The following is a 10,925-nucleotide window of genomic DNA, read 5'->3' on the forward strand; positions in this document are numbered from 1 at the left end:
CCTTTTATACCTGTGGGGTCGTCTCGGAATGTGCCCTTTGTATTGTTCCCTAACACATGCACATGCAAACACACACACACACACACACACACACACACACACACACACACACACACACACACACACACACACACACACACACACACACACACACACACACACACACACACACACACACACACACACAGAGACACACATGCATGTATTCACACACAGGTTTTCAGTTCACAGAGTTCACAAAGTTCACACGTTTACCTTAAAGGCAGATCATGTGTCCTCTCTCCAAACATTTCATAGGTGAGAGTCATAAGGAATAAGGATCCTGAGCTGTTTCCAGTATATGAGGCCATGTCTCCTTCGTTCTCTACCCTCATTGTTGCATAGTAGGTCAGGCTTTGATTTCTTCTTGACCATATAGCTGTGTGCTGTACAGTGGTCTTGCAGATGACTGGATCAACCAAAGGGGCCATTGCTCTAATTACAATGTATTTAATTAGTATTGATCTCATTTCTTACCGGTGCCCTAATACAATTGCCGGGGGGCAGCTTGAAACCTTTTGAGCGCGTACGTTTATGTAAATGAGGTGGTGCCTATGGATAAACAACGCTGTTGTCTTTCACAAACAATGTCTGGATGGTAATCTTAGTGGTGATACTGCCGTGTACTTTTGCATGGCAGGCCTGCTCTACTAGTGCAAACATTGGCTCCCCTCAAGCGTCTTGGTTGAGAGAAGCTATTTGCAATTCAAATCCTGGAGTGGCAGTGTTACATTCTGTCATGGGTGGCTCTCTATTCGCCTTACCGCCTTTTTGCCAAGAGGCGGCCATATTTCATGTGAATATTACAGACTTACTAAACGTTTGCTTCCTTAAGATAAACACAATTATTGCTGGCTCTAATATTACATGATGACGTTACATGTGTACTGTGTTCCCTACTTCTGTTTTGATCAGTGTAGTTTATAACTGCCCCACACAGTCAATGCCCTGTCTATTGCCTCCTGCCCAAAGGCCCAGTGGTTGATTCCGATAGATATGGCCTTGAGATACCAGCTGCAGACCCATGTTGTTAACCTTCCACACCTCGTATCAAACCCACTCTTCATCCCTGCAACTCCATATCCCCCCCTAACTACACTAAATGTGTGTGTGTGTGTGTGTGTGTGTGTGTGTGTGTGTGTGTGTGTGTGTGTGTGTGTGTGTGTGTGTGTGTGTGTGTGTGTGTTTGTGTGTGTGATTTTCTATGCATAACCGCGGGTGTTTTAGAGTGTGTGTGTGTGTGTGTGTGTGTGTGGTGTGTTTGTGTGCTTTTTACCATGTTTAACTGTGGGTGTGTTATAGTATGTGTGTGTGTGCATGTGTCTGTGTGTGTATGTGTTTAACCATGTACAACCGCGGTTGTGTGTGTGTGTGTGTGTGTGTGTGTGTGTGTGTGTTTGTAACGGTGTATTCAATTAAGTGACTCTACAACTTTGTCACCACAGATGGCCCTGTGTTAGTGATACAAACTTCTGTATGTTTGTGTACCTGCCACCCCAGGATTCTAACTCAAAAACACAAACACACACACACACGCGCGCGCGCGCGCACACACACACACACACACACACACACACACACACACACACACACACACACACACATACAAACACACAGAGAAGCACTTCTTTGACGGATGGAGTTTGTCTTTTCAACAACCTGGTATTTGTTCTTAACTATCCCTCAGCCCCCAATCCTCTCACATCATTCGTAGTCGGCTATTGCCACATCAAGGCCAGAATTGCTCTTTTCCAGCTTTGATTTCACAAACAGCATTTCTCATGTTCTTATCCATTGTTATAATAAGAAATATGTATGTGTGAGTGAATTGGCAGAAAAGCTCGTATGTATTTGAGCCACGCCAGCCCTTGTTGAAACAGAGGGTGTAAAAATGGCTTGTGTTTGTTAGACCTTCGTCTCTGTGTCAACAGCCAACAGTTGCACAGCCGTTCAGCAACGGCCTCATGTGCTACCATGTGAGTAAAAGTTTAATCATTTTAACAACTGGCTAAGGTGGGTGATAACAGGTTAGATATTAAACCTGCTTTCCTATGTAACTTTCTATTGCAGCTATTTGCAATAAAAAATATCAGAGCTAGAAAGTTTCTCAAAATAAAAGCCTGCCCAGCCATGAGCCAATCCTTCTGGGAAATGTTTCGCTAGGAATTGATTTATTGCGATGCTCCCTCCCCCCCTCCCCCCCCCCCCCCCCTTTTGATTGATGGCAACATAGAAGTCATGTATTTTATATTCCTAGAATATACCAGGAATTAATTTGCATTTCTTAAATCGGCAAGTTAGCTTAATGTGTAACGTGTTTCATGAGCTGTAAATAATTGATATTACAAATACTTGCTGAAAGAAACTGAACACAAGGGGTTCATCTGAGATCAGACTCCTGACATAAGAAAGGTTGTTCTTGAATCATTGGTAAGATGAGGTGCTATTAGAATACCATAAGATCAGTTGGCTATCATGTTGATATAATTATGCAATACCGGTGCAATACAAGTATACCTTCCTGCATCATGACATCTAAAACATCAGGAGGACATTCAGAACTTTGAAAGCGTGTTCTGCTAATTCACTTTTCCACCCACGTCACCCAGAGCTACAAAACATCTGAACCACCCACAAAAAAACATTTCAGCCATTTGGGAACAGGACGTTCGTGAACACTACCACTGAGACAGGTATGTCTGAACAACACAGCGGCCATTGAAGGGCCGTGGACAGGGAGACGGCCAGCTTGTCTTTCCCCTCCTGCTCAGCTCCTTTCTGCTAATCCCCGCCGAAGGATTCAGTTCTCAGCCCTCTCTCCACACCTCACCAACCCTACGGGAGGACACACTCGGCTTCCACTGCCGGTGTAACTCTCCCCGGCCGAGCCAGAGCATGACCATGGCCCCCGTCCCACCCTCAGCCGAAAGCAGGCCGACGACCACAGCACCGGGCATCAGAGAGAGAGAGAGAGAGAGAGAGAGAGAGAGTGAGAGAGAGAGAGAGAGAGAGAGAGAGAGAGAGAGAGAGAGAGAGAGAGAGAGAGAGAGAGAGAGAGAGAGAGAGAGAGAGAGAGAGGGGGAGAGGGAGATGGATGCGTATGTGTTGGAGGACGTTCTCGTGTATACATACGTATTACCCTTTTCCTCCCATCAACACAAGACACTCAGGCACCACGGACACACAGCTATGCTTTGTTTCGTCTGCCTGACTGTAAGCTAATCTGTCTGTCTGTCTGTGAGTCATTCTACCTGTCTGTTGGTCTGCATGTCTGTGAGTGGATCTGCCTGTCTAACTCTGTTTGTGAGTGAATCTGTCCGTCTGTCTCTTTCTCTGAGTAAATCGGTGTGTCTGAACTTGTGTCTGCGAGTGCGTCTGCACGTCTGTCTCTCTGAGGGGCGGTCGGTCTGTCGCTCCGCGGGCCAGCTGACTAATGCTGAGCCATGTTTCACTGCTGCCGTGACAACCAACAAGAGCTCCAGCTGGGAGGAAGGCGAGCTGAGGACAGCGAGGACGAGAGCAAACAGAGCGGCTCCAAGGGGGGGGGCTGGAGGTCTATAAATATATATCTATAGCATAGAGAGAGACACAGGGGAGATAGAAGAGGAGAGTCGTTTGCAGAGGGATGATGTCACCGATGCTAATGAAACACATAGAACCAACAAGAAATAAATGAGAAAGAACTAAGAGAGAGAGGGAGAGAGGGAGAGAGGGGGAGAGGGAGAGAGGGAGAGAGGGAGAGAGGGAGAGAGACAGCAGGAAGGAGGGGGGGAGGGGTGTTCATCAGTCTTGGGTGTCACCAGGAGCAGCAGCAGCGATGGAAACCTGTTCCAGTCACGGGGACGCTGCATCATGTGACCAGGACCACTGGGAAGCTCACATTGCACGATGACATCACCCTTTAGCAGAGAGAGAGAGAGAGAGAGAGAGAGAGAGAGAGAGAGAGAGAGAGAGAGAGAGAGAGAGAGGATAAATAGATATGTAAATGGTTCAGTCTGTGTGCTCCTTTTGTGTCTGTCTGTATGTCTGTCTGTCTGTCTGTCTGTCTGTCTGTCTGTCTGTCTGTCTGTCTGTCTGTCTGTCTGTCCGTCTGTCTGCCCTGTTGCCTGCAGTGTTGCTACCCGTGGGCTCTATCTCTTTGGAAGCTTTCGCCTAGTCATGCTTTGCCAGTCTTTGCGTTTGTATCGCTCAGTGTTTGTTACCCTGTTTGACGCCGTCTGCCTGCTGGCTCTTTACAGTGTCTCTGCCTTATTGTCTGTCTATTGTTATCTGTCTTTATGTCTGAAACCTGAAAGTCCGTCTGGCTCACCTTGAAGATCTGCTCGGGGAGTGAAATAAGCCCACAGATAGATGGAAGGACCCACGGGCATGTGGACAGACGGAGGAGGCAGGACCTGGGCCACCTATTACATTTTTCTGCAGTTTTACAATTTTATTGCTGACATCTCAAATCTATGAGATCAAAAGTATAATTGAGGCATTGTTGTTGTGTGAGTGTCTGTGTGTAAATGTTTGTGTGTTTGTTTGTGTGTATATATTTGAATGTGTGTGTGTTTGTTTGTGTGTGTGTGTGTGTGCGTGTGTGTGTGTTTTGCAGGGCACTCCAACCATTCGGCCTAACAGCAGAACACGCAATATTGCGTTGTCATACAAACCAGAATTGGCTATGCAAAAATCGTTCCATTCAAACTAATTTCAATATTCCACATGACCTAACCTGCCCGTTCAGCCTAGAAATGGCTGAACAGGCTTCTGGACAGGCCTGTTTCCCTCATCAAGGGCATCATAGAAAGAGGAGTTCAAATAACCTGTGTTATTGGTCGGACTGCACTTGGAAAGGTATATCCATTGTCGTGCAAAGAGCCCAATTGGAATCGGGTAATAATCATTACCATCGATCACTAGAACGAGGTCGGATAGGTTAGAGAGTTAGGGGGGAGAGAGAGGAGAGAGAGGATAGGGGAGAGGAGAAGGGAGGGGAAAGGGGAGAGGAGGGGAGAGAGGAGAGAGGCGAGGAGAGAGAAGAGGAGAGGGGGGAGGACAGAGGAGAGAGGCGATAGGGGGAGAGGGGAGAGGAGAGAGGAGAGGAGAAGAGAGACGAGAGAGGAGAGGAGAGAGGAGATGAGAAGACAGGAGAGAGGGGAGAGGGGTGAGGAGAGGAGAGAGGGGAGAGGAGAAGAGAGACGAGAGAGGAGAAGAGAGACGAGAGAGGAGAGGAGAGGAGAGAGGAGGAGAGAAGACAGGAGAGAGGGGAGAGGGGTGAGGAGAGGAGAGAGGGGAGAACAGAGCAGAGTGCCTCTGGACCTGTTCAATAAATTAGCTGAGCTGGAAAGTTTGAGCCACCAGAGCTAATGGTTTCTTGCCGAGCCGCGGCACGCTCGAGGCCCTGCCGGCGTGCGGCGTTCTCCGAGGCCGGAGCAATCAATGTCATTCCGATGCTGGAGGATTCAGCGAGACAGCGCCTGATCAAAGACGCGATTAGAGAGGAGCTTAAAGAGGTATTCTGCACACGTCCCGGCTTAATGCCGCTGTGCGTGGGATTGAGATGTTGCGTTTATCCACCCCTCCTTCCTGGAACTTTGTGTACTAGAATGTTGCCAGGGAAACAGGACTCCTTGGTGGAAACTATTCACAAATCAACATCTGCATCCATACTGAGTTGAATAGAGCCTGCGCAGCTACGAGCCAACTGTAGGCCTGTTGTGTCGGTTTCTAGAGGATCCATGAAAAACAACTGCAGGAATATCTTTCCACAACCTTGGATCCCAGCGCTGGATAACAGGCCCACTTTGGCCTTTCCTAAACAATGAGAGATAGAATGATGGGCTATTGTTGAACATGGCAGAGAATATCTTCAAATCCTCTTTACGCATTGGTGTGAAGAACAGTAGGGATTCTGTGGACCAAGAACCTATAAAAAATATGATATAGATACAAATCCTTAGCCCCTGTATACCCAGTTGGAAAATCAGAAAGAAGAACATTCCGGGCTGAACGTTGTTCACCAGAGCTCAGGACCGAAGGGGCTGGAGGTGAAGAGAGATCACACGTCTTGGCCAGAGAGTGCTATTCGCCGGCCATATGTAACTGGGACAATATGGCTTCTCTGCATGTCTCTGTCGGCGGTGCCTCGGCCCCACCATGACCACATGCTGCACAACAGTATTTCCTGTATGGCCCTCCCAACACACCAGATACTCACACATATGCACACGTTGAAACTCATTCTAACATACATGTATGCATATATACAATATTGTGGATGTGGTCATGCACACACACTAGGGATGGGCAAAATGATTCTTTTCCGGGAACTATTTCTTTCAGTTCAGTTCGCTATAACGATTCGTTTGTTTGATTCGTTCGTTACGTCAGATTACATCATTTGGTGTCAGCCCCCCCCCCCCCGCGAGACGGCCGTGAGCATAATTTAAACGACTTCTAGGCTCTAGCCCCCGTGAAAATCGAGAAGTTAGGCTATATAGTTTAACCGTTCGTCCCACCAATATTTATACCACTTGCTTACTCTCTATATTTCATTCATGGTTTTACATTTATAATTTTATTTTACTTTAATTTTACTTTAATTCTTCATTATTCAGGCATTACAGAACTTTCATGGTCATAAATAAAAAATACGAACTGCAGTTTAATTTCTTTGTTTGTTCTTAAATTGACGCAGAATGGAGCAAAGACTCCTGGGATTGGGAAATGCGTTTATCCAATAAACAGATGGAGGTCAAGTCTATTTTCGAAAAATGTAGGGGGATATATGAGTGGCCCCACGTCGAATGGTATGACCCAAGATACGTCAGACAGAGAAAGTGCGCATATTCGACGGTACCGCCTTGTCATTTGTTTACCCAGGTGCCATTGCAACACCATTGCTACCTCTCATTGGCTGAATCTTTGAGAACGTTGTAGACTCAATCAATATAAGATGCGGGGAGACGAAGCTCTGTTCGTTTGTATATTTTATTTACGTGACCATATTTTTGGTTTATGTTAAAAAAAAAGAATCAAAGAACCAGTTCTTCTTGTTTTGGGGAACCAGTTCTTGTCGTTCACGTTCGGGATTCGTTCGTTGTAACGAATCGGTCGTGACCGACACATCCCTAACACACACACATACAACTCGTACGTAAACATGACGTTTCATTTTGTTACATATATTTTTTAAGCCAGTGTTGGACAGTAATCTGTACACATAAATAGCTGTACACATACATGAATTCACACACACATAAACACACTCACACATTCTCTCTCACACACACACACACACACAGACACAAAATAAGTTAGCTCACAATAAAACACCATTTTGATGCAATGTATAAAAAGCAAAGGTTAGGGTGAGCCTTAGAGTAGCCATGCGTCTCTCCCTGCTACTGAACTGTACTTTCAGCTCTCGCTGTTGCAGTTGGGTATGAGACAGCGCCTGTGGGCTCCGGAGTTTAAACTGAAGACTAGACGGCCCGGGACGCGGGCCCCGGACAGCTTACTGCTCGTCCGATGCAGACACAAGCCCTCTCCTGTGAGTCCAGGCCTCTGTGTGTCCCCGGCCTTCTCCTCTATTCCCCCTTCGTCTCTCTTCACTCTTTCTAACTTTGGTTCTCTCTATGGGCAGCAGTTTAACTCGGCGTGTTAGTATCGTAGCTTGGCAGAGTAAATCTATACCCACAGACACTCCACATACACACACACCTACACACACACACACACACACACTCCCCCACTGTCCTCAACATCGATCCCGACTGTGTTGTCTCTGGTCGTCCCATGACGGCCAATATGCTTACTGCGTCTCCCCCGGCGCCCCTGATGCGTCCAGCGGTGTGTTCTGCGGTGTGTTCTGCGGTGTGTTCTGCGGGTGTGTTCTGCGGTGTGTTCTGCGGTGTGTTCTGCGGTGCGTTCTGCGGTGTGTTCAGCGATGTGTCCTGCGGTGTGTCCTGCGGTGTGTTCTGCGGTGTGTTCTGCGGTGCGTTCTCTGGTGTGTTCTGCGGTGTGTTCTGCGGTGTGTTCTGCGGTGTGTTCTGAGGTGTGTTCTGCGGTGCGTTCTGCGGTGCGTTCTGCGGTGCGTTCTGCGGTGTGTTCTGCGGTGCGTTCTCTGGTGCGTTCTGCGGGTGTGTTCTCTGGTGTGTTCTGCGGTGTGTTCTGCGGTGTGTTCTGCGGTGCGTTCTCTGGTGCGTTCTGCGGGTGTGTTCTCTGGTGTGTTCTGCGGGTGTGTTCTGCGGTGTGTTCTGCGGTGTGTTCTGCGGTGTGTTCTGCGGTGTGTTCTGCGGTGTGTTCTGCGGTGTGTTCTGCGGTGTGTTCTGCGGTGTGTTCTGCGGGTGCGTTCTGCGGTGTGTTCTGCGGTGTGTTCTCTGGTGTGTTCTCTGGTGTGTTCTGCGGTATGTTCTGCGGTGCGTTCTGCGGTGTGTTCTGCGGTGTGTTCTGCGGTGTGTTCTGCGGTGCGTTCTGCGGGTGTGTTCTGCGGTGCGTTCTGTGGTGCGTTCTGCGGGTGTGTTCTGCGGTGTGTTCTCTGGTGTGTTCTGCGGTGTGTTCTCTGGTGCGTTCTCTGGTGCGTTCTGCGGTGCGTTCTGCGGTGTGTTCTGCGGTGTGTTCTGCGGTGTGTTCTGCGGTGTGTTCTGCGGTGCGTTCTGCGGGTGTGTTCTGCGGTGCGTTCTGTGGTGCGTTCTGCGGGTGTGTTCTGCGGTGTGTTCTGCGGTGTGTTCTGCGGTGCGTTCTGCGGGTGTGTTCTGCGGTGCGTTCTGTGGTGCGTTCTGCGGGTGTGTTCTGCGGTGTGTTCTCTGGTGTGTTCTGCGGTGTGTTCTCTGGTGCGTTCTCTGGTGCGTTCTGCAGTGCGTTCTGCGGTGTGTTCTGCGGTGTGTTCTGCGGTGTGTTCTGCGGTGTGTTCTGCGGTGCGTTCTGCGGGTGTGTTCTGCGGTGCGTTCTGTGGTGTGTTCTGCGGTGTGTTCTGCGGTGTGTTCTGCGGTGTGTTCTGCGGTGTGTTCTGCGGTGTGTTCTGCGGTGTGTTCTGCGGTGTGTTCTGCGGTGTGTTCTGCGGTGTGTTCTGCGGTGTGTTCTGCGGTGCGTTCTGCGGTGTGTTCTGCGGTGCGTGTGGGGCCGCACAGTGGGTCTGTGTCAGGCGGAGGGAAGGTGGTCATTTGTCTCATGCTGAATCACTCAGCTGAGCTCACACCCAGCGCAGGGGAATCACACTGGATGCATAGAGAACCCGCAGGGAATTATACAATGCACATTGTGTGTGTGTGTGTGTGTGTGTGTGTGTGTGTGTGTCTATTTGGTATTTGTTTTCGCCAATTAAAACTATCATTGCAAAAGGATCGAATGATGAGAGTTAAAGTGAAGAAATTATCATCTTTGTGTTGCAAGTCCCCAAAAAAGTCATGACATCGATTATTTAAGAAGTATGGCCGTGTGGAAACTGACACACACACCATTAAAATGAGGCTAGAGCAGCTACCCACAGGTGTAGCAGGGTCACCATGACTCCATTCTGCCCTGTCAGCATGGCGCACGCTCTCTCTCTCTCTCTCTCTCTCTCTCTCTCTCTCTCTCTCTCTCTCTCTCTCTCTCTCTCTCTCTCTCTCTCTCTCTCTCTCTCTCTACAGCGTCTCCCCCTCTATCTTGTTTTACAACAGACTGCGGTTTTTAATAGAAAGGAGAGCTGTTTAGGTTCAGCACTGAAGTGATTAAAGAACACGACAGAGTGTAACGTCTAGCCTGGGTCACAGGTGCTGTGTGACCTTATGTGTGTGTGTGTGTGTGTGTGTGTGTGTGTGTGTGTGTGTGTGTGTGTGTGTGTGTGTGTGTGTGTGTGTGTGTGTGTGTGTGTGTGTGTGTGTGTGTGTGTGTGTGGGTGCACAATTGTGTGTGTGTGTGAATATATAGTCAACTGTGTTAACAGGAACATTATAATTCTCAATAAACACATACCAAATACATAGCCCTCATTTCAAGGCTATCCCTGCATTGTCCTAAAGCCCTTCCATTGTCCCCCATTATGTGAGTGGCACGCAGATCGGGTTTCCTCCCCTGCAAAGGTGAAGGGACTGGAGAACATTATTGTTTGTTGGGGTTCCAGATTGCCATGTGTACGGTATAATGTAGCAGGCAGCGTGTGAGCGCAGGAACAATCCTCTGGTGTGGAGAAAGGCACCTTAAACGAGACAAAGTCTGCGTTGCTGGACATTTTGGTATCTATGGCAACAGAAATGGCAAACACAACACCTGATTCCAGGTGGCCACCTGTGCCAGTTACTGACGACAGACAAGAACACTCTCTCACGTTCTCCTCCATTCACCCACCTCCATACTGCTGCACACAGACACACGTAGTCCAGATTAGAATGGCCACATTATAAATACACACATCAAAGCTCTCTCCGAGACCTTCCATTGTATACTGTACACCCAGTCTCTCTCTGGTTCTCTCTGGCTTTCTCTCCTCCCTCTCTCTTCCTGACATAAACACACGTGCACTTATGCCATCTGTAGAGCAGATGCGTTGGAGACGGGGAGAATGGCAGGTCCCGCGTCATTACTATCTCCCTGAGCAAATTAACAAATGATCTATGAAAAGTTGATCGCTTGGGTAGGGGGGGGGGGTTGACAGGCTTGGGGTCTCGTCTTGACTACACACACACAAACACACACACATACTGTACACGCTCCACGTGGGATTATGCATACACTATGCAGATAGGATGCAGCTCCAGTCTTTGTGTGGGGGGGCCAGAGGGAGGCCCCCCCGGGCGATGGGGGGGCAGATTAATATCTGTGCTCCCATCGTTTTCCTTTTTCTCTCCCCCTCTTTCAATGAGGAGGGGCAGAGTCAGTTCCTGTGTCATTGTTAGGGATCCATCTGTTGGGCTTCACAC

Source organism: Gadus morhua, chromosome 12 (genome assembly GCF_902167405.1).
Source record: "Gadus morhua chromosome 12, gadMor3.0, whole genome shotgun sequence".
Taxonomy (NCBI): domain Eukaryota; kingdom Metazoa; phylum Chordata; class Actinopteri; order Gadiformes; family Gadidae; genus Gadus; species Gadus morhua.